Here is a 22,964-nt window from a genome sequence, read left to right on the forward strand (position 1 = left end):
TTCTATATTTATAGGCAAACTTTGGGTATACTCCTCATTCAAGAAGAACTGCGACTAAAGACATTATCAAGACGTATGTGGAAAGGAAAGATGCACTCAAGAAATGGTTCTTGTGTAACAAACAACTAGTATCTTTGAAAACAGATATTTGGGTCTCCCTAACTACATGTAATCCTTTATACAATAGATATCTTCTGATTCTTTTATACATATTAGAAAGCTGGTCATGGGGTTCTTATTGTTCAATGTATACAGGTGCGAGTTATATTGTCATCCCAGTGCACTATATTGATGCTTATTGGCGGTCGAAGAAGCTGGTCATGGGGTTCTTACTGTTCAATGTATACTTGTGCGAGTTATATTGTCATCCCAGTGCACTATATTTATGCTTCTTGGCGGTCGAAGAAGTTGATCATAGGGTTCAAACACATCACGGATCACAAAAGTCAGACTATATGAACTGTTCTATTAGAGTGTTTGGCTGAATGGGGAATTGAAAAAAATTTCTGCATAACCGTAGATAATGCTATTGCCAATAGTTCAGTTTTGAGGAAGTTTTATAGTAATGTTGTTTTGGGTTCGGATCAGGCTTTTGAGATGTAGTGCCCACATCAGAATGTGGTTGCTATCCGCAATGGCATCTCTTATGTTAGATCACATGCTAACATATTGAGATCTTTTGAGCTAAAAATTGACTCGGGAATATTACAAGAGGAAGTCTGCCGTTGGATGTCAACACAAGGTGGAATTCAGCCTATCTCATGTTCACAACAGCTCAAAAGTTGAAGGTGGCTTTCGATAAGATGGAAGCAGAAGACAAGCTGTACAATGATCCGTTTTTATGAATTTGAAAATGGAGCAAAAAGGGTAGGACCTCCTCAGCTAAGGGATTGGAATGCTATTGAGAAGTTATGTTGATTTCTTATCATCTTTTACAATTCAATTCTGGTGGTGTCGGCTTCAACTTCACTCAATTCACATAGGTGCTATGGTGAGATAGTAACCATTGCGACTAATCTGGTACTCTCCAGCAGCTCTGATTCTGATATGAGGTCTAAGGCGACAAAAATGCTAAAAAAGTTCGAGAGGTATTGGAATGGCTTGAAGAATATTAACATGATATTAATTGTAGTCACTGTTTTTGACCCCAGAAACAAGTCGGAGCTTGCAAAGATTTGTTTCGAAGATTTATATGGACTAGAGAATACAAAGTATAAGGAGATGTATTGAAATTGAAATAAAATCAGCCTCGGCTCATTCGTCATTTTGGTTTGCTATCCTAAAATTGATAACAAATCGGTTGTGCACCTTCTTCAACAGTTAGATATTGCTGTGTTTAGAACATATATGTACTTGGATATTAGTGATTGACTTCTATATAAGGTGAAACATAAACAAAAAAAATATTAACCAAATCACCAAAGATTTCTGGATATAGCTGTTGTAGTGTCAAGGGAAAATATAGAGCATAATATAAAAATCTACAAAGCATTTATACATCTGATTAAAACATAAGTCACTATACATAGTACATGAGGACAAAATAAAACATTTGCTGAAACTATCTATCATTGGTTCTCTTCCTAACCAACAAAATATAAGCGAGATAAATGACTTACTTTATTAATTGATAGGAGCTCCCTCTCTAAGGGTTTGATTGGTAGGTGATGCCCACAACCCTATTTTTTTTTACAGCAATCAAGTTTTAATAACAATTTTCAAAAATCACATCTCTTGAAATGACATACACATGTACAAGTGCTTTGTAGAGTCAAATATCCAAAACAATTTTTTGGGATTTACCATAAAATTCTACAGCAATAAAATATAAAAATTAAATAAATTATATAAAAATATTTATAATTCATAACTAAATTAAAATATTACGATCTATAGCCCTAATCTAACAAACTAAGCAAAAACATCCTAAAGTAACAAACTCTAAATTAACAAATATATGTAACTGAAAAATAATTTAAAATATAAGATTTTTTAATAAAAATTAATAGAAATAGATATAATTTAAAAAAATAGAATAAAAAATAAAAAATTGTTTACAATAATATTTTTTTTTGCAATTCAGTAATTTTGAGTACTAAAAAAACATATGCAAACTGAACATAATTTCCCAAAAAAAACGAAATTTTAAATAAGTTTTTTTTTAAATACTTAAATATTTATTTAAAATAAAAAACTTTTTAATATACAATTTTTAATTTGTAAAAATATAGAAAATAGTTGTAAACGATTTTATATATGATATGTTCATTTATAAAGTAAAATACATTTATATATATTAAAAACGTTTGCAAAAATGTTTATAATTTGGAAAATATTTTAAATTTTTTTCAAATGTTAATTTAAATAGAAAATATAAAATAAGTTTTATATAGAAAAAAAAATTTTAAATCTTATAAACAAAAACATCTAAAACTAACAAATCTTAACACTGACAACAAAAATTAATCTTAAAACTACCAAGATCAAACACAAACAATAAAATTCTTAAACTATCATTCAATCTTAAATCTATCTTCAGAATACCTAAAACCAATTTCCAAATCACTTAAACGAACAACCTAACAAATTTTTAATTTAACAATCTCTATTAAAATGAAAACTTACATGATTTGGAATGATATAGGGAGAGAGAGAAATGCAGATTTGGGAGAGAATACTGAGTGTGAAACGATTTGTACGTTTTGTGAGAAATAGAGAGAGGGACACTAGTAGGGAAGAAGAAGTTTTGAGTAAATATGTATGAAAATTTATCTACAAGATAAGGAACACTAGTAGGGAAGAAGAAGTTCTACATTAGCCTGTTCATTATCATTTATAAACTCAGATTCAAGATAAGGAAGATCACAACTTTCTTCACAAGATATCAAACATTCAATTGGTTCTTCATTAGTTTTATCAAATATGGGTGAAGAATCTAAAAAATCTTTAAATTCTTCAAAACAATTTTCAGATTCACCTTGGGTTTTCTTACTGATGGAAAAGGATGGCTCAGCTACTGGGGCACGTGTGAATGTGCTCTTCTTTTGGCTCTTGCTGACGTCCTTGAGGGCTTTGTCCACACCCTTCACAAAGTTATCACAAAATTGTTGGACATCAAACTGAAGCAATCGCCTTCTTGGATCAGATTCACCTTTGGATGTATTGACATGCTCTTTGCTCCACCTGTTTGGTTTTTCCTGCACACTAACACACTCATAAAAATAATTCAAAGAAGATTTAAAGGATGTTTGAGAGACAGAAAATCGTGGGTGCTTCTCCTTGTTACTTTTCCTTTGGAGACCAAACATCATAACCTGAAAATTCTCAACAAAAAAACTTAGATAAAAATTCTCACACTCTCTCAAGTGTTTAATCTCACCCACTCAAGTGTTTCTCTCAGATTTTATGGTAATCACTCAAGTTTCTTCTCAAGGTTCTAAGAAAACAAATCAAGAATCCCAATGGATAGATCCAAAGCAAACAAAGGGTTTTTCTCAAGATAGATAGATAAGAGATTTTTGACTTTTGAAATCCGTTTTAACCACCTCAAAGGCCGGTTTTCTCCTCAGCCAGCAGGCTTTCTCTTCCACCACCAATCCACAAAACAAACTTTGAACTTTTTCTATTTTTTTTTTTTGAATCAAATCGTAAATCTTTTTTTTTATATATATGGATGGTAATGAGGGGCCCGGATTTAAGAAAGGTAGAAGAAGAAGTGTTTGAAGAAGATGGAGAGATGAGAAGATGGAATGATAATAGAGTTACCGGAAGAGTGGCTCTGATACCACTTGATAGAACCAAAATAAGGATCACTCTTTCGGTAAGGTTGATATGAACTCAGATCCGAGAGGATTGAGAACTGATGGTATGAACGGTGACACTAAGGGTTGCGGAATAGCCCAAAGATACTACCAGACTTCGATCGTTGCCGGATGTGATGCACCGGTCCAACAAAAGAAGGATCGAAACTTGGAGATAACCTCACCAAGAAACTAAGAAGTGTTCTAAACAAAGAACAATGAGAGAAACTCATAAAAAGGGGAAAAAAAATCTGATTTATTTCGTGGCTCTAAGGCCTTATTTATAGGATTACAAGTTGTAGAAATCCAAAGAAGAATGTGCTAAAAACAAGACATAGAAACTAGAAATGAAGACTTTGACTAAAGACCGAAATTAATGATTTTTGTTGAATTCTTTTTCCCATGCACGACCAAGACTTCCTTGCTGACTCCCTCTTGGTATTCTTGATGAGAATGTGCTTGAAATGGACTGAGGAAAGGGCTGGTCGAATTTGGAAAGAAACAGTCCCATAATGAACTTTTTATGAACTTTTCTTTGGACTGAAAAGGCCCATTTCGCCCAGGAGCTGAACCAGCTCCATCTTCAGTGTTACTTAGCTCATTCAGCTCCAAGCTAGTGTCATTTAGCTTACTCAGCTCATCCAGCTCCAAAGTAGTGTCACTTAGCTCACTCAGCTCATCTAGCTCGCCCAAGTAAGTGTCACCTCGTCCAGCTCGCCGAAAGTGGATTCTAGCTCGACCATATGTCTTCAAATGTGAAGTTGGACGGGAAAGACAAGCTCCAGTATGGTCAGATCGGTCATCTGGCCATGGTTCCAGCCAAAGCTCCTTTCCGGACGTATGCGGGACTGTCCAGTACACTGCACGGTCAGTCTGTCCGGTACGGTGAAAAACATGAACCTCGGTTGAAATGTTCAGAACGTTCTGATCTCCAGGCTGGTTCGGCTCCATGTACTGATCCGTGGACCACGGTCTATCAAGATCGAATCCACAAGGAGCTATGGAACAATTAAATCTAGTGTTTATTAATTCTAAAGGTTGTAATGTTTTAATGAAATAGCAATAGTAACAAACGAGTAAATGATAAATGTAACTTAGGTTGGAAATGATATTAGATGCAGGGCCACTATTCAGGTGTTGGAGATTATAATTCCTATAAATGCCTAATTGTTGCATGCATGATATATTAGAGCTCATTCGCTTAACTCAGTGATCAGCTGTCGCATGTACCACTGGTTAACAGACTAGATCTTGTGTCTCACCGGTTAGATGCAGACACAAGAGAGTGTCGATCGATAGTCTATTAAGACGTCGACCGATACACCTTTGCCAACATCGATCGATTGTCAGTTGAGGACATCGATCGACGGGTTCTAGCCAGGCCTATGCGCGAGTATGAAAATGCTATACTAAGATTCTAAATTGGCAGTTAGCCCTCTCTAGCAATCCTAATATGATAGATAGATGTCAGGATGGGATAACAAGGGAGCTTGAATATGCAATCCTATGATCAAGTTCTAGTTAGCTAGGCTAAAAAAAGCAATGAATACAAATCTATCATGAATATCACAACAAGGCAGATCTATAGTTTGGGGTTAATCCCACAAACCTATCTGAACCCTGGATCTAACAGTTGAACTACTCAGACAGAGCAAAGCAATTCATATCAGTAGATAAATAGAAACTCATAGAATAGATGATAAGAAAATGAAACAAGGAGTTCCAATCACAGGTGATCTTCTCTCCAAATGAAACTTGTAACAAAACTAGGTCTAGAAAAGAAAAACTCTCTCTCTGCCGTCAAAACACTTGCAGTATATATTCTACTAGGTTAAAAACTTGTCAGGGCATTTTGGTAATTTGGCTTGCCCTTGGTTTTTAAATCTGCTGAATCCAAAATGTCGCGTCTGGTGTCTCGACATCGATCGATAGTACTTGTGTACATCGATCGATATTAATCTTCATCTGTCAAGGCATTTCCTGATATCGATCGTCAGCACTGATGCGCATCGATCGATTATTCTTCCTCTCGTCGACCTCTAAGTGGTCAGCTCGGGTGAAATGTCCTTTAAGCTCAAAATTGCTCCAAAGTCATAGCTTTACTCCGAAATGCACCTGAACCTGAAAACATACCTAGAAGAGTGGAAAACATAGATATATATATAGTAAAATACTAATATACCATGGGTAAAAATGGGTCAATTCCAAGGTATATCAACTCCCTCAGACTTACCATTTTGCTTGTCCTCAAGCAAAACATACAGGCAGTCTCTCTGAATGAGGTTTGAAAATATTTAGGGATTTAAGATTTTAAAAACATAGAAATCTTTCCTCAATAATTTTGCAACCACATTTAAAAAGTCATAATCACAAAAGCACACTATGCAATATCCTAGCTTAACAACCATTTCTAACATAACACAACTCATCAATTCACGTCTGACATCCTCTCTACTGATTTCATTTCTTAGCATAAATATAAAGTGAATGCTTTACCTTGGGAGTATCGATCATAGGATGCAAGGATTTTAGACAGGTATCTGGAGCTGCAGGTAAAAGTTAGTTCCTAGTTTTTTTCTCTCTAAATTTCTCTCTTGAGTCAAAGTCTGCTTCCATTGTAGGATCAGTGACCAAGATTGGACAGGCTTCCATGAATCAAAACTTAATGGTGGTTGCCACCAAGTTCTATTCACTTCTTTTTGACATATATCCAAGAGTTCTTTGCGAAAGCGAGCCTTGAAGATTGCCGCCTCCAAGTTCCGTTTCAAACTCTTTTATTTGAGTCTTTATGAATCAAGCCTTAATGATTTTAGCCACCAAGTCCTGTTGAGACTCATCCTAATTAAACAATAGATCTTATATATATATATTTTTTATTTTTATTATATATATATATATTATTTTTTTATATACTCACTAACTAATCTAGGGTCGAAATCTAGAGAGAGAAAATGTGATAAATAATCTAAACCATGCGTTACCTTCCAGACCTGTCTGAAGATCCGATGCCATGTATACCAAGCCCCAAGACAAGCGGTTATGTCAGGTTTAGTGTTGGAAATCAGCTTTGGCTACTTCATACGGTTCAAGGTACATGTGTAGTTGATAGGTTGATCGGTTTTAGCATGTTTAGTGCTATCTGCAATCAGTAAATCTAAAATGGTGCTAAAGATTGGTTAGATATTCATTTTTAAATCAATATAGGATTATAGTCCCTATTTTCAATAGCTAAGCATAATTTATTTGAAATTCCTTTTTACATAAGAATAAAATAAATTATATCAGTAAATCACCCCCCAGACTTAAATTACACTGTCTCAGTGTAACTCAGCCGGAGTTATGATGAATAGTTTGTAATATACGAAATGTAACAAGTAGGTAAGATACATCTGACCGGATTAGATATCGATCTATGTGTAACTGTTACATCGATCGTCGTGTGGTTGCCTATGTCGAACGATGTCGACGTCTCGTCGTCGGTCGATATTCAGGTCCTCCTACTTGGGTCTCCTAAATCTGAAAGAAATAAAACGAAAGAAATTAAATGCTAGCTAATAAAACCAAAGCAAAATACCTAATAGTGGGTTGCCTCCCACTCAGCGCTTAATTATAGTCATTTAGCTTGACTGTGGTAGTGATTGGCTATTGGGTGGAGAAGCAGCTGCTTGTTGGAAAGCAAGCATCCACGTCTTCTCTGCGCATTCTGGACCAAGATGCAATGAAGCTTCTTGTGGCCTCATCATTTCTTGTCCATTTGTCATCCATCTTCCCAAGTACAGTGGAGATGTTCTGTAGCCTTTCTTGAATGTTGTCAATGCTGACCTGGTGCCAGCCTATGTTGTCATAGGCGTATGCTGAAAGATCTGTCAGTTCCTTTTGCATTGACTCTACTGTCTTGTGTATCAGCTGCTCGCCGAATGGTATAAACTCGGCGTCGTTCGATGCGATTATGTGTTCGTTGGTCAATCTCAGCGAGTTGCCGTCGATCGATTTCGCTTTTGTCCTATCGATCGATGTTGATATCTGATGTTGAGCTGCGAGTTGCCTCTGAATGGCTTTGACTTCTTTCTGTAGCCATTATGCGTGGTTGTCTAGTCCACTGATTTTGTTGTCGAATGGAAAGTAGATGTCATCGCGGCGTTTGTCAAGTCGTTCCTCCATGGTGTCTAGAGCAGTGTAGATCTTGGATGTGATCTTGTCAACTTCTGCTGCTGTGTAAGGAAGTAACTCCACAGGTTTCTTGCCATCGATCCAGGGTCCTCGTAGCCTGTCGATCGATGCTGATTTTGCCTGCAAAAAACTTTGATTAGTAATGTTCGCAATATCCTTTTGGACATCAAGTAATTGACTAGACAGTTTGTTTAAATATGTCATGACAGGTGATAAAAAATGGTCATGCATATCCTCGTAAGTCCTCAGCCTCTCATTCATTGCTGAGACTTTGGCGTCGAGCGATGTGAAGGTGCACATGTCGATCGATGTGGCTGGATGTTGGTCCTTCTTGCGAATGGTGTCCAGATCTTGCTGTAGTAGCTCGATTTTAGTGCTTAGCCAGTCCACGTTGTTGTTGAGAGGGCAGTAAACGTCGTTTATCCTCGTGTCGATGTATGAGACTTCCCATTCATCCATGTGTTGTGTTGAACAGCGCCGTTCTGCAGTGGATCTGAGCTGTAGAAATACTGACGTCGATCGATGTTGCACGTGGTGTCGATCGATGCGGAGGTCGTAGCTTCCTTCTCAAGTTGCTGACGTAAACTTTCAATTTCTGTCCTCATTTCTGCCATACATCTGAAAAGCTCATTGTAGCCTCTATCCAAAGGCTGATGTGTATCTTCTACCAATGTTTTGAGCTCCTCTCCCAGTTTCTCCTGAGCTCCACAAATACCAAACACCATTTCATCGATTTCTTCTTTGGTGTAAAGTTCTGGTGCCAGTCTTGTGGGTGTGAAGGAAGTGGCATGTTCTGGAAGACAGATGTGGCTCTCTTCAAAAAGAGATGCTCTTTCCAGTATTTTCCTGATGTTGTCCTTTGTGACAGGTATCATCTCACCAGCTGCGCCTCGTGCGTGTCCACGCTCATCTCTGTAGACTATATATTCGTCCCTTTGTTCCCAAGTAAACTTTCTGGCTCCATACATGTCAAAAGCGCGGTTCCCACATTCATACCGTCTGTCGATCGACGTCGGTTCATCCATATCGATCGACGTTGGTGTTACCCTGTCGATCGATGTCTCTATTGTACCGTCGATCGATGCTTGCCCTTTTGGTTGACGTGATAGATCTGGTTGATCTCTGTTGTTGCGACTCCTGCGTGGTTTTTAGGATCTGTTTGAATGACGTCTGGAGTTCCACGTTGCTGTGAGAATAGGTTGTCAGGTCCATTGGTTACTTGAAAGATGTCTGCTATGTCCTCTCTGGACACTTGTAAAATCCTTCCATCCATTGCACGTGCGTTGCCATCTGTGTCCCTGAAAATACCAAATTCATCAGGTGTTAGAAAACTGTAATCAATGTTTGGATAATCATTCAATTTAGAAATAGAAAGATTAGGGTTTAGAATAGTATCGAGCGATGTAGATACAGTTACATCGATCGATGGCAGTGTAATTTCTGCAAACTTTTGTTCTTGAGATGATTGCTCTTCATGGATTTTTCTGTTGATGTAGAGGGAATAGTGTTCATCTTTTTTGCTTGCGTGTTTGCTCTGTTGTGTGTAGGTGGTTTCAGAGGTGCAAAACGATTTATATAGGTATCTATAAACCTAGTTGGGGAGGGAATATTCTCCTGCTCATGGATTCTCGCTGCGGCGCGAATATCGATCGATGTTTCTTTGTGGGTGTCGATCGATGTGAGCGGTTGTTTTGCTGGACGAGGGTGGGTATCGACCAATGTGGAGTGCACAGCGTCGAACGATGTTGGAAACGTGTTGGTGAACTTGTGTGTTTCAAGTCTTTCATCCTGCAAAGACATTTCTATTGCACGTTCTTTCCAGTAATCCTCATCGTATTCCTCGGTATGTTCCTCATTAGGTGAAGTAATTACAGTGTCAACTGCAAAACTTTCTTGGAAACCACTGTCTGCCCAACTGCTTATAGAATTATCATCATTTCCTCTCCTGGTTGGAGGTTGGAAGGCAAAATGTTGGTGACAATGATTTGGTGAAGCGAAATGGTCAACTGGGTGCATTACGTCGAGTGACGTGTTGCTGTGGTCATCGGTCACCATTGACACAGTGGAATCGATCGATGGAAAGGTTGGAGTGTCGATCGATTTTGAGTACTCTGTTTCGTACTCCGATTCACACTCTGCTCCACAATGGCATGCGCCAATGAAGCCAAGTTCTTTCCCATAATCCACAGAATTAATGACATTTCTCTTGGGTCAGATGGGGTCGTAGTGGATGTTTGGGTCTATGAGCGTTATACACAATTTGTTCTTGTTCATGTCACATACAGCTCCTACTGTAGCTAGGAAAGATCTTCCAAGCAGAAGTGAAGAGTTCCAGTTAAGCTCGATGTTTAAGACATGAAAATCTACAGGGACAAGGACATTACCAATCTGTACCTCCAGATCTCTTATGATGCCTCCAGATCGTTTCTCTGAAAAATTCACGAAGGTGAAGGATTCTGTTGAGGGTTCGATGGTCAAACCAAGCTGGTCTTCCATGATCCTAGGGATGATACTAACTGATGCTCCTGTGTCACACATTGAATGGGGAAATTCAACACCCTTGACTACGCATGGTATTGCAAACTTCCCAGGATCACTCTTCTTCGTCAATGTGATCCTGTGTTTCATCTTTTCTCTGACTTGATAAAACATTCTCCTAATGTCCTCCTCAGTTACCTTTGTTTCTCTGAAGAACATCCACAACCGGTGTGTGAAGTAAGCTTCATCAAAAGGTTTTTCGATTGGGATTCTGAGGACTCGTTTAGTGAAACATCCATCTCCTTATCGTTAGCTTCCCTCTTAAGGTTTTTTGGAATCTTCTCATTTTTTTTCCTTAACCTTCTCCCTTCAGATTCGTGTTCTTCTTGAACAGATTCTGGTGAACTATTTAAAGGGTTGGGTTATGGTTCGGGTGGGTTTGTTAATGGTTTAGGTGGTGGTCTGAGTGCATTGATGTAATCATTATCGATTGAGGGTAACCGCACTCGGTATGTCAGAGGTGCATGTCGATCGATGGGAGGTGTGTTGTGACGATCGACGTCGGGCTCACTCTGTCGATCGATGGTTGGCTCAACCGATCGATCGATTTTATCATAGAAAGGGGAGGGTGGGTGAGGATGCTTAGCTGCGAATTCTTCATGAGTTAGAATTCGAACCGTATTGCATTCAGTCGAATTGGCAGACGACGTCGATCGATGACTGGAGTAATCCGTCCATCGATCTTCATCATGGTCTGTCGATCAATGCGAGTTCATCGACATCGGTCGACACCATTGGGATCCGCCGAGACTCATGGAGCTTTCGATTTCGAAATCTCCTTCCTCAAGCTTTTCATTTCTCACCACTTGCCAGAAATCATCATCTATGATGGCATTTACGTGGTGTTTTCCTTTGTCGGCTCCTGCCTCTCTAGCGAAAGCTTCTTGCCTCTTTATAGTCTCGCCCGTCTGAATTACTTGGGTTTCAAGTTTTCTCACTTGAGTCCCTAAGGTCTCGATTTTGGTGTTCAGATTGTTGTAGGCAGAGTCTATCTTACCGTTGAAATCCACAGTGATTTGTTGTTGTCCCAACAGTACTCGATCAAGCATCTCTTCGATCTTGCTTTTCTGAGTCTGGGGTGGTGGATTTTGGTAGTAAGAGTTCGAGTAGCTCTTGCTGTTGTTGAAGGGTTTTTGAAATTGTGAACTTTGGTTACTTCTTTGGCCATTTCCTAAGAAGTTTCTGTTTCCGCCCTGGTTTCCAAATTTCTGGAATCCGGTACCTCCGATGTAGTTCACATCTTCTTCTCTTTCTGTATCTGCTACTTCTCCTTCAGCTGAACAGACTTGCTTCCTAAGAAGCTCGCTCACCACATCTAACTTAGCTCTTACTTCGTCCATCTGTTCCTTCCCGATAGAGGCTACAGACTTCTTCCTTTCAGAGTCAGTGTTTTTGGTGCTGCTGCTGTTAGCAAGGTTTTCGATAAGTCTCACAGCTTCCAACAGATTCCGAGTAGTGAAGTTTCCTTCACTCGCCGTATCAACAGCCATTTGATACTGTAAGGCGAGACCTCGGAAGAAAGTGCTTAGCAGCTGCACTTCATTAAATCCGTGGTGTGGACAGTCTCGCTGGAAGAACCTAAATCTAATCCACGCATCTTTGAAAGACTCTCCAGCCTTCTGCGAGAATGTGGAAATTTTGTTTCGAAGTTCTTCAGCGCGCGACTCATCAAAGAAGTTTCGTAAGAAAGCATTCTTGATGTCGCTCCAGGATGTTAAAGATCCTGTGGGTTGCTGCCTAAGCCAGTGCATCGCTTTTCCATTAAGCGTGTATCTTAAAAGTTTGCACAGCAGGTAATCTTCGGGGACTCCTTCCATCCGAATGGCAGCGATTAGATCCTTGAACCGTTCCAAATGGTCCATAGGATGCTTGTGCGGTAACCCATAGTAGGGTATCTGCGACACGAGAGTGTAGTATTGAGGCTTCAGCTCGAAATTCTGCTTCTGGATCTCCGGAAGTCGAATAGCTGATCTGTTGGAATAGTACTCATCTGGGCGATTGTAGTCGGCTAGTGGTTTCGATCGAGCGTCCTCATCTACAGGTTGAGCAGCTCCTGTAGCATCAGCATTAGGGATTACAATTCCCTGAGCATCTATTTTTTGACCATTTTTGACGACACAGTATCGATCGACGTACGCGGTGTAGTATCGAACGATTGGGATCGATCGACGATGACGGTCTGGTGTCGGTCGACGGTTGATTATGCGTATCGATCGACGATGAAGTTGTTGCGTCGAGCGATGTGGAACGTTGACCTCTACGGATGGTGCGTTCCAATTGAGCAGGATCGTCTGAGAACAGCAAGTCTTTCTTCTTGTTGCTTCTGGTACCGCTGGGCATGCACCTGAAAAGACAAGAAAAAAAATTATTAGAAAAAAGGGGGTAAAGAAAAGAATAAGAATTAATAAAACTAAATCTAATGGCGATCAAAGCTCCCCGGCAACGGCGCCAAATTTGATGCCACTCAAATTACCCTAAGGAGTGTTACTCTCATCAAAAGAGGTCCAGATGTAGTACTTAGGGATCGAATCCACAAGGAACTAGGGAACAATTAAATCTAGTGTTTATTAATTCTAAAGGTTGTAATGTTTTAATGAAATAGCAATAGTAACAAGCGAGTAAATGATAAATGTAACTTAGGTTGGAAATGATATTAGATGCAGGGCCACTATTCAGGTGTTGGAGATTATAATTCCTATAGATGCCTAACTGTTGCATGCATGATATATTAGAGCTCATTCGCTTAACTCAGTGATCAGCTGTCACATGTACCACTGGTTAAAAGACTAGATCTTGTGTCTCACTGGTTAGATGCAGACACAAGAGAGTGTCGATCGATAGTCTATTAAGACGTCGACCGATACACCTTTGCCAACATCGATCGATTGTCAGTTGAGGACATCGATCGACGGGTTCTAGCCAGGCCTATGCGCGAGTATGAAAATGTCTACTAAGATTCTAAATTGGCGGTTAGCCCTCTCTAGCAATCCTAATATGATAGATAGATGTCAGGATGGGATAACAAGGGTGCTTGAATATGCAATCCTATGATCAAGTTCTAGTTAGCTAGGCTAAAACAAGCAATGAATACAAATCTATCATGAATATCACAACAAGGCAGATCTATAGTTTGGGGCTAATTCCACAAACCTATCTGAACCCTGGATCTAAAAGTTGAACTACTCAGACATAGCAAAGCAATTCATATCAATAGATAAATAGAAACTCATAGAATAGATGATAAGAAAATGAAACAAGGAGTTCCAATCACAAGTGATCTTCTCTCCAAATGAAACTTGTAACAAAACTATGTCTAGAAAAGAAAAACTCTCTCTCTGCCGTCAAAACACTTGCAGTATATATTCTACTAGGTTAAAAACTCGTCAGGGCATTTTGGTAATTTGGCTTGGCCTTGGTTTTTAAGTCTGCTGAATCCAAAATGTCGCGTCTGGTGTCTCGACATCGATCGATAGTACTTGTGTACATCGATCGATATTAATCTTCATCTGTCAAGGCATTTCCTGATATCGATCGTCAGCACTGATGCGCATCGATCGATTATTCTTCCTCTCGTCGACCTCTAAGTGGTCAGCTCGGGTGAAATGTCTTTAAGCTCAAAAATGCTCCAAAGTCATAGCTTTACTTCGAAATGCACCTGAACGAAAACATACCTAGAATAGTAGAAAGCATAGATATATATATATAGTCAAATACTAATATACCATGGATAAAAATGGGTCAATTCCAAGGTATATCAACTCCTCCAGACTTACCCTTTTGCTTGTCCTCAAGCAAAACATACAGGCAGTCTCTCTGAATGAGGTTTGAAAATATTTAGGGATTTAAGATTTTAAAAACATAGAAATCTTTCCTCAACAATTTTGCAACCACATTTAAAAAGTTCTAATCACAAAAGCACACTATGCAATATCCTAGCTTAGCAACCATTTCTAACATAACACAACTCATCAATTCACGTCTGACATCCTCTCTACTGATTTCATTTCTTAGCATAAATATAAAGTGAATGCTTTACCTTGGGAGTATCGATCACATGATGCAAGGATTTCAGACAGGTATCTGGAGCTGCAGGTAAAAGTTAGTTCCTAGTTTTTCTCTCTCTAAATTTCTCTCTTGAGTCAAAGTCTGCTTCCATTGTAGGATCAGTGACCAAGATTGGACAGGCTTCCATGAATCAAAACTTAATGGTGGTTGCCACCAAGTTCTGTTCACTTCTTTTTGACATATATCCAAGAGTTCTTTGCGAAAGCGAGCCTTGAAGATTGCCACCTCCAAGTTCCATGGATACCTAGAAGAGTAGAAAACATAGATATATATATAGTAAAATACTAATATACCATGGATAAAAATGGGTCAATTCCAAGGTATATCACGTGTTCTTCATGTGACCTTCCCGACTATGTTCCTCCTGACCCACCGGATCTATTGCCTTTCATGTGCGGCTTCTTAAGCTCTGCAGCTCCAGCGACTCTGTTGTCTTCGTGCTCGGTAAATGTATTGGGCTTGGTGATGTTTTCTTCTGAGTCTTTCGATGACTCCTTTATTGCAGTATGTGTAGAACCGCAAAAATTCTGATTGAAAATTATGAAACTTAAAGCATATGAACGTTAATATAAAGACTGAAAACGTTTAAGAAGTCATAAGGAAATAGCCGAAATTCACGAAGTCGAGATTTGATCTCTTTCCTTAACTCAATAAATCACCCGTAATGTGTGACGATTTTATGCGATTTTTGAATCCCATGATACAACCATGATAAGACCGTTTCGCAACACCCGAAACAGAATCTACGAACTAAATACTACGATATACTCTCAAGACACTTACTTTAAAGAAGAAGATCTAACGAGTAATTTTTTTATTTTCTAGTGAGGGAAACTAAGAACAGAAAAATATAATTGTATAAATAAATTATGAAGAGATCATGTAGTATTTATAAGAGAATTTAGTTTGGTCACCAAGCAAGTTAAATTTGGTAACCAAGTTGGCTTAGCTTGGTTGCCAAGTTTTTCTCTTAAGGCTTAAGCATTTTTCATCATAGGTCCAAAACCAACAAATGAATCAATTCGCTCAGCTCATTTAGCTTGCAAAGTGAGTCCAAATTCTCCATATCTCTTCACATAAAATCATAATTTTACTCAGCCATTGGGCTTATAAAAATTTTCTATTCACACTTCCAATTATTACTCAGCCCATATTAGGCTTATAATAATTGGTCCAACAATCCTCCACATGATTAGAAGTTACTTTAAAGCTAGACTAGATAGACTAATTTGACTCAACAGACTCTACAACTAGGCCTAACACTAGACTACACAAACAGACTTTTCGAGAGTATAAGCGAAAAAACTAACTGTATATGATGTAGTAACGTTTTCCAGCTTTCAACTACTCATTGTTAATACATGTCAGATTTACTTTTCAGATGGTGAACATGATGTCTTGAACCCACCCCCCTCCCCCCAAAGTTTATGTAAACCGAGTCAACAAATATAACACAACTGTGTTTTCTCGTAGAGTTAAGCTTTCTATTGTGTTTATTTTGGCCGTGAACTTGGAGAGTATAGTCTAAACTTCATTCTCCTAGAAGCGGCCCCATTTCACACTCATTAGGTGATTGCCACTAAAACCTATCATATATACAGAAAGTATCATGTTATACGCTCTCTATATATATATATATATATGAAAGTTTATGGTCTTATCTCATTAAAAAGCCATTGCTTTACCTTAAATACTTACAGGAAGCATTGTTTGTCATCGTGGGAACTGAGTAATTTCAGTGCTTTAATCAGATTCCGCTTGGTTTAGTTGTCCCTTTGAACCGACATCTTGGGATCTCCAATCTCGTTGGTGGGGTTTCTATCAAGCATCTTCTTAGTCATAGGCAATAAACCCATTCCCTTTGATGATTTTAATACTTCATCTCTTGGTAACCCTTTGGTAAACGGGTCCGCAAGGTTGTCACCTGACTTGATGTAATTCACAGATATAACACGGGTTTAGATCAAGTGCCTAATTGTCTTATGTCGTCGTCTAATGTGACGCGATTTTCCATTATATAGAGTATTCAGTGTCCGAGCTATAGCCGATTGACTATCACAGTATATGTGTAGAGCTGGGACTGGTTTCTCTCATATTTGAATATCTTCCAAGAAGTTACGAAGCCATTCTGCTTCTTTTACTGATTTGTCTAAAGAAATGAACTCAGGTTACATTGTGAATCTGGTCATATTTGGAAGATTACCAAGATATTTTTTTATCTCCAAGTGTAAAAACATCTCCACTCATGGATTTCGAGTTCTTAGATTCAGATATCCAGTATTCATCACTGTATCCTTCTAAAACTCTTGGTTTTTTACCTTAGAGCAGCCCATAACTTAGGGTGTATCGCAAATAATTTAACACCCTTGTTATGGATTTTGCTAAGCACTTTCACACTTTGGGTATTTGTATGAACTTACATTACCTTTTCAAAGTACATGGCTTTTTGCCAATCTTTGAATGTGGTAAGCAACCCCCCCCCCCCCCCCCCCCCCCCCCCCCCACACACACACACACATTTCCTGAGTTAATTCAGGATCATGCATGCTTGCATTCATCCGTTATGAGTTTAGAACTTTTGTTCCGCAACTTCATTGGATTCTAGTGAATAAGGAGAAATTCTTATGAGGAATAATGCTAATTCTCTTATTCATTCTCATTTGAGTTGCCATATATATTCCATTATATTATGGAACATTGACGCAAAACTACACTTCATGTATCAGTTTTTATCAAATTGGTTTGAGATTTCACTTTGTCTTTATGTAAACCAATATTGCTACAACATTCGCCAGCCCTGCTGTGATGTGTGTCTAATATTTTGAAACTATACATTGAACTTCTTTAAAGCATGTTTCTTTCTAAAGCTAATGTATAATTTAATATGAATTTTAGGCTTTTATAGTTCTTTGGCTCAATCACTTTCGTTTTATGTTCACAATTGTGATGACATATTCTTTGTGATTTGCATATTTTTGTGTTGCCTGACAATCAAGTCATATTATGGCACTCAGCCTTTGCTTATGAGAGATAGTTTTTATGGAAATTTTCCATTTTAACTATAGACCTAGTATGCAAATAAATTGTCATACATGCAGTCTTTATCTTATGCATGAAGAATCACAACTCTATGATTAGATTGTTTGTCATTGCAAACTTGTTTGAGCTTGTGTTCTTAGCCTTGATTTCTCCATATCAAAACTTAAAGATTCATGGAAGTATTTAACTCACTATATAGTGGTTTTACTAGGCATAGACAAATCGATCCAATTGGATGACCATTCCCAATTAGGGCTGTCGTCTCACTGGTTTTAACAAAATATTCCATAATCATTTGAAAGCAATCTTTAATCCTTAGATTTAGATAGATTCAAAAGAAATATTTTGTAATTATTTGGACACAATCTTTCAGATTTTTCCATGATTTCAAAGTTCAGTCCTACTAAACATATCAGGGTAAAGTCTGCTTATGCTGATCGGTACAACCGAAACTTGTGTAGGCTACGTTCCAAGTGGTAGTCCATTCCCAGTTAGGGTTGTCTCCTCACTGTATGAACTACCATTTACCCCATTATTCATTCCTAATGATTGTCCCCAGAATCTCCTAGTCGGCATTCTTGAACTTCTATTATTCGTCCTCAGAATCGCTTTAAAGCGTTCTTGAACATTTAATATGTGTCCTCAGAATCGCATAAAAACGTTATGGAACTTTTAATATGTGTCCTCAGAATTGCATAAAATCGTTCTTGAACATTTAATATGTGTCCTCAGAATCGCATAAAAACGTTATGGAACTTTTAATATGTGTCCTCATAATCGCACAAAAGCGTTCTTGAACTTTTTAATAATCGTTTTTCAGAATTCGCCAAAAAGCCTTCTTAAACGCTATCTTTTCTTTAGAAAAATGAAATCGCGAGCCTTTCAGAGAATGTTGTGTAAATTATTTTCTAAATATGATTCCTCTTTTTATTCCAAAACGTTCTAGAGAAAGCTAAAGAGCGTTCATAGAACCGTTTCAGATCGATTTAAAAAACGTTTTATAAAATCGTTTTAAAAGTATTGTTCACATATTCAATCTGATTCAAGCGACAACAGGAAGCGGATTTATTGAGTTAAGATTGTCGAACCGCGAAAATCCTGATTGAAAATTACGAAACTTAAAGCATATGAACGATAATATAAAGACTGAAAACGTTTAAAAAGTCTTAAGAAAATAGCTGAAATTCATGGTGTCGAGATTTGATATATTTCCTTAACTCAATAAATCGCATGTATTGTGTGACGGTTTTATGCGATTTATCAATCTCAGGATACAACCTTGATGAGACCGTTTCACAACACCCGAAACACAATCTACGAACTAAATGCAACGATGTACTCTCGAGACACTTACTCTAAAGAAAAAGATCTAACACTACAAGAAAACAGCGGCATACCGAGGGAAAAAAATTGTCGGTATGTCGTCGGAATAACATAACAATAAAAATAAAAATAAACTTCTTCTTTGGAACCGACTGAAATAGAAAATAGCCAAATTTAAATAATATAAAAAGATGATAAAATAAAAATCAAGAAATAAATGAATTGAACTTTAAAGAAAAGAACTTACCGATTCAACGATTTCGTTGATTCGAATCCGGAACAAGTTGGTCGAAGCTGTCGAATCGTCATCCTCGGTTTGAAGCTGAGACACTTCGTCTTGCACCTGAGTTTGGACCAAGGTGACCACGTCCCTCACAAGACCATCATCAATCTGTCCGGTCTTCTTGTTGGTATACGCCCTCTTCATTAGGGCGAGATCATCAACCGGCTCGCCATCATTTTCTTCCGCCTTGAAAAAAACATAAATTAAACAAATATTAGAAATTTGAAGAAATGCACAAAAAATAAAATTTCAAAACTTAAATAATTGAAGAAAAAACGGCTGAACTTACCCTGTGATCCTCCAGAGTGGCAATAGATTGAGCACCCAAGTTATGCTTGAAGACGCCCTTCTCTTTACGGTCGCTCCTGCGGTTGGTAGAGTTGGTGGAAGAAGTTTCTTTTGTCTCTTCCTTATCCCAATGCGCACACAACTCCTTCCAGACCGTGTCGTTCATCGACTTTGGAACCTTTTAATAAAAAAAAAAGAAAATAGTTAAATAAATTAAAAAAAATTTTAATAAATTAAAAATAACCTTGTTTATTTCCCACTTCTTCTTCCACTCGTGGATCTGCTTCCCATAGTTGTCCATAACTTTATGGACGAAGTGGTGATAGATATAGAGCGTTTCATCAGAATTCCAGTTAAATTCTTGCTGAAAAAAAACACAATTAGTAGAAAATTTATATTAAAGATTAAAAATATAAGTAAAAAATTAGAATACTTACCGCAAACTGACGAAACCACAGATGCTGCTTCTCGGTAGGGAAGTCAGTGAAAGTCGGATGTCCCTTGTCGAAGGCCGAGTACATCATACGGTTGATCCATGCGCTGATCCCGTTCCCGGATCGGTTGAACCTAATAAAAAGAACAAATTATTAATAATGAATCAAATTTTAATGAAAAAAAATAAAAGTTTAATTACTATGTTTGACCCCGTCCATGTGGATACGGAGTGAGATAGGGAAGATGGTCACGACCGGGCTGTCGAACCAACTCCGCAACACTCATCACTCCCGGAGGACCCGGAGGAGCAGGAGCGAGTGCAGCAGCGGGAGCGGGAGGAGCAGGAGCGGGTAATGGAGAGGGAGATGTATGGTAGGAGCTATGGGGCGAAACAGAATCCTGAATATGGTTGGACGAACCCCGAGACTGGCTCCCCGTACCACCACGACCACGACGCTGTCGAGGCCGGGTCTGATCATCATTAGACCTGTAAATTAAAAAAAAAAACATATTTAAAAATTAGTTCAGATAATTTTAATAAAAAAAAAACAGTTTCAATAAAAAATAGTTTAAAAAATAGTTTAAAAATAGTTTTTAATCACAAAAATATAAATAGTTTAATAATTACAAAAATTGTTTTAATAAATAAAAATAGTTTAATAATTACAAAAAATAGTTTTAATAAATCCCAAAAATAGTTTAATAATTACAAAAAATAGTTTTAATAATATTTAAAATGTTTAATAAATATAGAAAATAGTTTAATAATTATAAAAAAAATAGTTTTAATAAATAAAAAATAGTTTAATAATTACAAAAAATAGTTTAATAATATTATTTTTTTTAATAAATATAGAAATTTTTATTATAAATATATATTATATATATAAAAATACATATATATATATATATATAACTTTTATATTTTAAAAAATCCCAAATAAAAGTTTTTAATCACAAAAAAAGTTTTATAGATATTAAAAATGTTTAATAAATATATAAATGATTTTATAATGCAAAAAATAGATTTTATATACAAAAACCGTTTTCATATTATATATATATATATAATTACAAATTAGATTTTTTATAACCACAAAATTAATAAAAGCTAAAAAAAAAAAATCCAAATCAAGTGAAATACATATTCAAACTCGATTTTACACAATCCTACCATTCACCCTAACAAAAATCTATAAATATTATTCCAAAATCATCAAATCTACTTAAAAACTTAACAAATCTAACCTAAGAGAGTGGGATAGGGTTCATACATGAAATTGAGGAGGATTAGGGCGGATTCGCCGGAAATCGTCGAGAGAGAAGGGCGGAGTCGCCGGAATTCGCGAGAGAGGAGAGAGTGTTCGGCGGAGAGGAAGAGAGAAATGGGGAAGAAGATCAGGTTCGACCTAATAAAATGAGGCGTTCGACGGAAACTATCCGTCGGAATTTCCTCGGAATTATTTAGTATATCCGTCGGAATTTCCTCGGAAATCATTAATTCAATTTTCGCAAAATATTTGGCGGCTTGGTTTACCCGGTTAAATAAAAATATTCCGAGGAATCAGGTTTCCTCGGAATACCCTCGGTAATTACCGAGGAAATTCTGAGGAACCAGGGTTTGGGGTTTCAAAACATCAATTTTTTCGCCGTATTTCATTTCTTATACAATTGTAATGCATACCATTGAGGATTCTTTGTATAGATTATCATAAACCATGAAATAACAAAATTTCAAAAATAATTATAAGTAATCCCTTTACCGTTTATTAAAGTGTATAAATGTTTCTCTTATGTTGTATGGTTTTCGTTCATGCAATCGTAAAAGTGTTTGTTATTGGGTAAAACACCAAAGTTTGACTTCATAATCTGGTTAAGACACTTAATGAAGGTTATATACGTGTTATTCAATCCGCAAAACGTTGTTTTCGGTTAAAAACCCCTAGTTCCTCGGAATATTCCGAGGGAATTCCGAGGAAATAATGGAATTTCCGAGGAAACCCCTACCTTCCTCGGAATTCCGTTGGAATATTCCGAGGAAATTCCAAGAAAAAGGACCCTATAATCAAATCCCTAAATCGACAAGGTCTATTCCGAGGAAATTCCGAGAAAAACCTATCTGTCCTCGGAATTTCCTCGGTATTTCTATTAAAAAAATAAATAAAAAAAGTCGACGCTAATCTGTTTCCGAGTCATCATCACCAGATGAATATGAATCTGGATCTTGGTGAAACTCTCCAATCACTGGTTCATCCTCTACGTGAACGGCGGCTTCCTCTCCGAAGTCGGTTAAATCGACTACAAGGCAAACTCCAGCTAAATCTTCTGCTGCACTTAAGTTGCCGGATGTGCTTGGTTGTAGTGGGTCTTCCAGCTCAGAACTTCCCTGAACTCGGCCTCTCGGGTTGAGTCTTGTAACAGTAACCCATGGATCATCTTTGTTCCTTATCCGGGGGTACTTGATATAACAAACCTGTAACATTTAAAAAATTATTAGTAAAATTATAAATTAATACACATGATGATGAATCCTTCTGGGTAATTAACATTTAATTACCTGATCGGCCTGAGAAGCAAGAATGAAAGGATCATAAAATTGCAGCTTTCGCTTCGAATTTACTGATGTAACACCAAATGCATCTGTTCTCACACCTCGATCTGGAGTGTTGTCGTGCCAATCACAATAGAAAACAGTACAGCGCAATCCAACCATGCTCAAATACTTGATTTCCAAAATCTCATGTATGTGTCTGTAGTATACATCATCTCCTGATGCAGAACAAACGCCAACATCATAAGTCGTACTCGAACGTCTCCTCTTCTGAGTTGTGAATGCATATCCTCGAGTACAAAATCTCGGATATGACTTCACAACAAAGTTTGGTCCAACGATCATCTCGCGTATCCAATCGTCAAATATTTCACCTCTGGCCAAACCAGCAGACACCTATTAATAGCACATATATATGTTATATCAAGAAATGTGAATTAGTATAAATATGTGATAAATAATATTTTAATTT

At 37.5% G+C, this 22,964-nt stretch overlaps 1 non-coding gene across 1 annotated transcript; it reads left to right on the top strand.

Annotated features, from left to right (window-relative positions):
* The first annotated feature begins 12,053 nt into the window (after positions 1-12,053).
* On the top strand, positions 12,054-12,160 carry LOC125578774. The gene has a single exon (XR_007316857.1). It is a non-coding gene; the product is annotated as a small nucleolar RNA R71 (small nucleolar RNA).
* Positions 12,161-22,964: the final 10,804 nt, after the last annotated feature.

Source organism: Brassica napus, chromosome A9 (genome assembly GCF_020379485.1).
Source record: "Brassica napus cultivar Da-Ae chromosome A9, Da-Ae, whole genome shotgun sequence".
Classification (NCBI taxonomy): Eukaryota; Viridiplantae; Streptophyta; class Magnoliopsida; order Brassicales; family Brassicaceae; genus Brassica; species Brassica napus.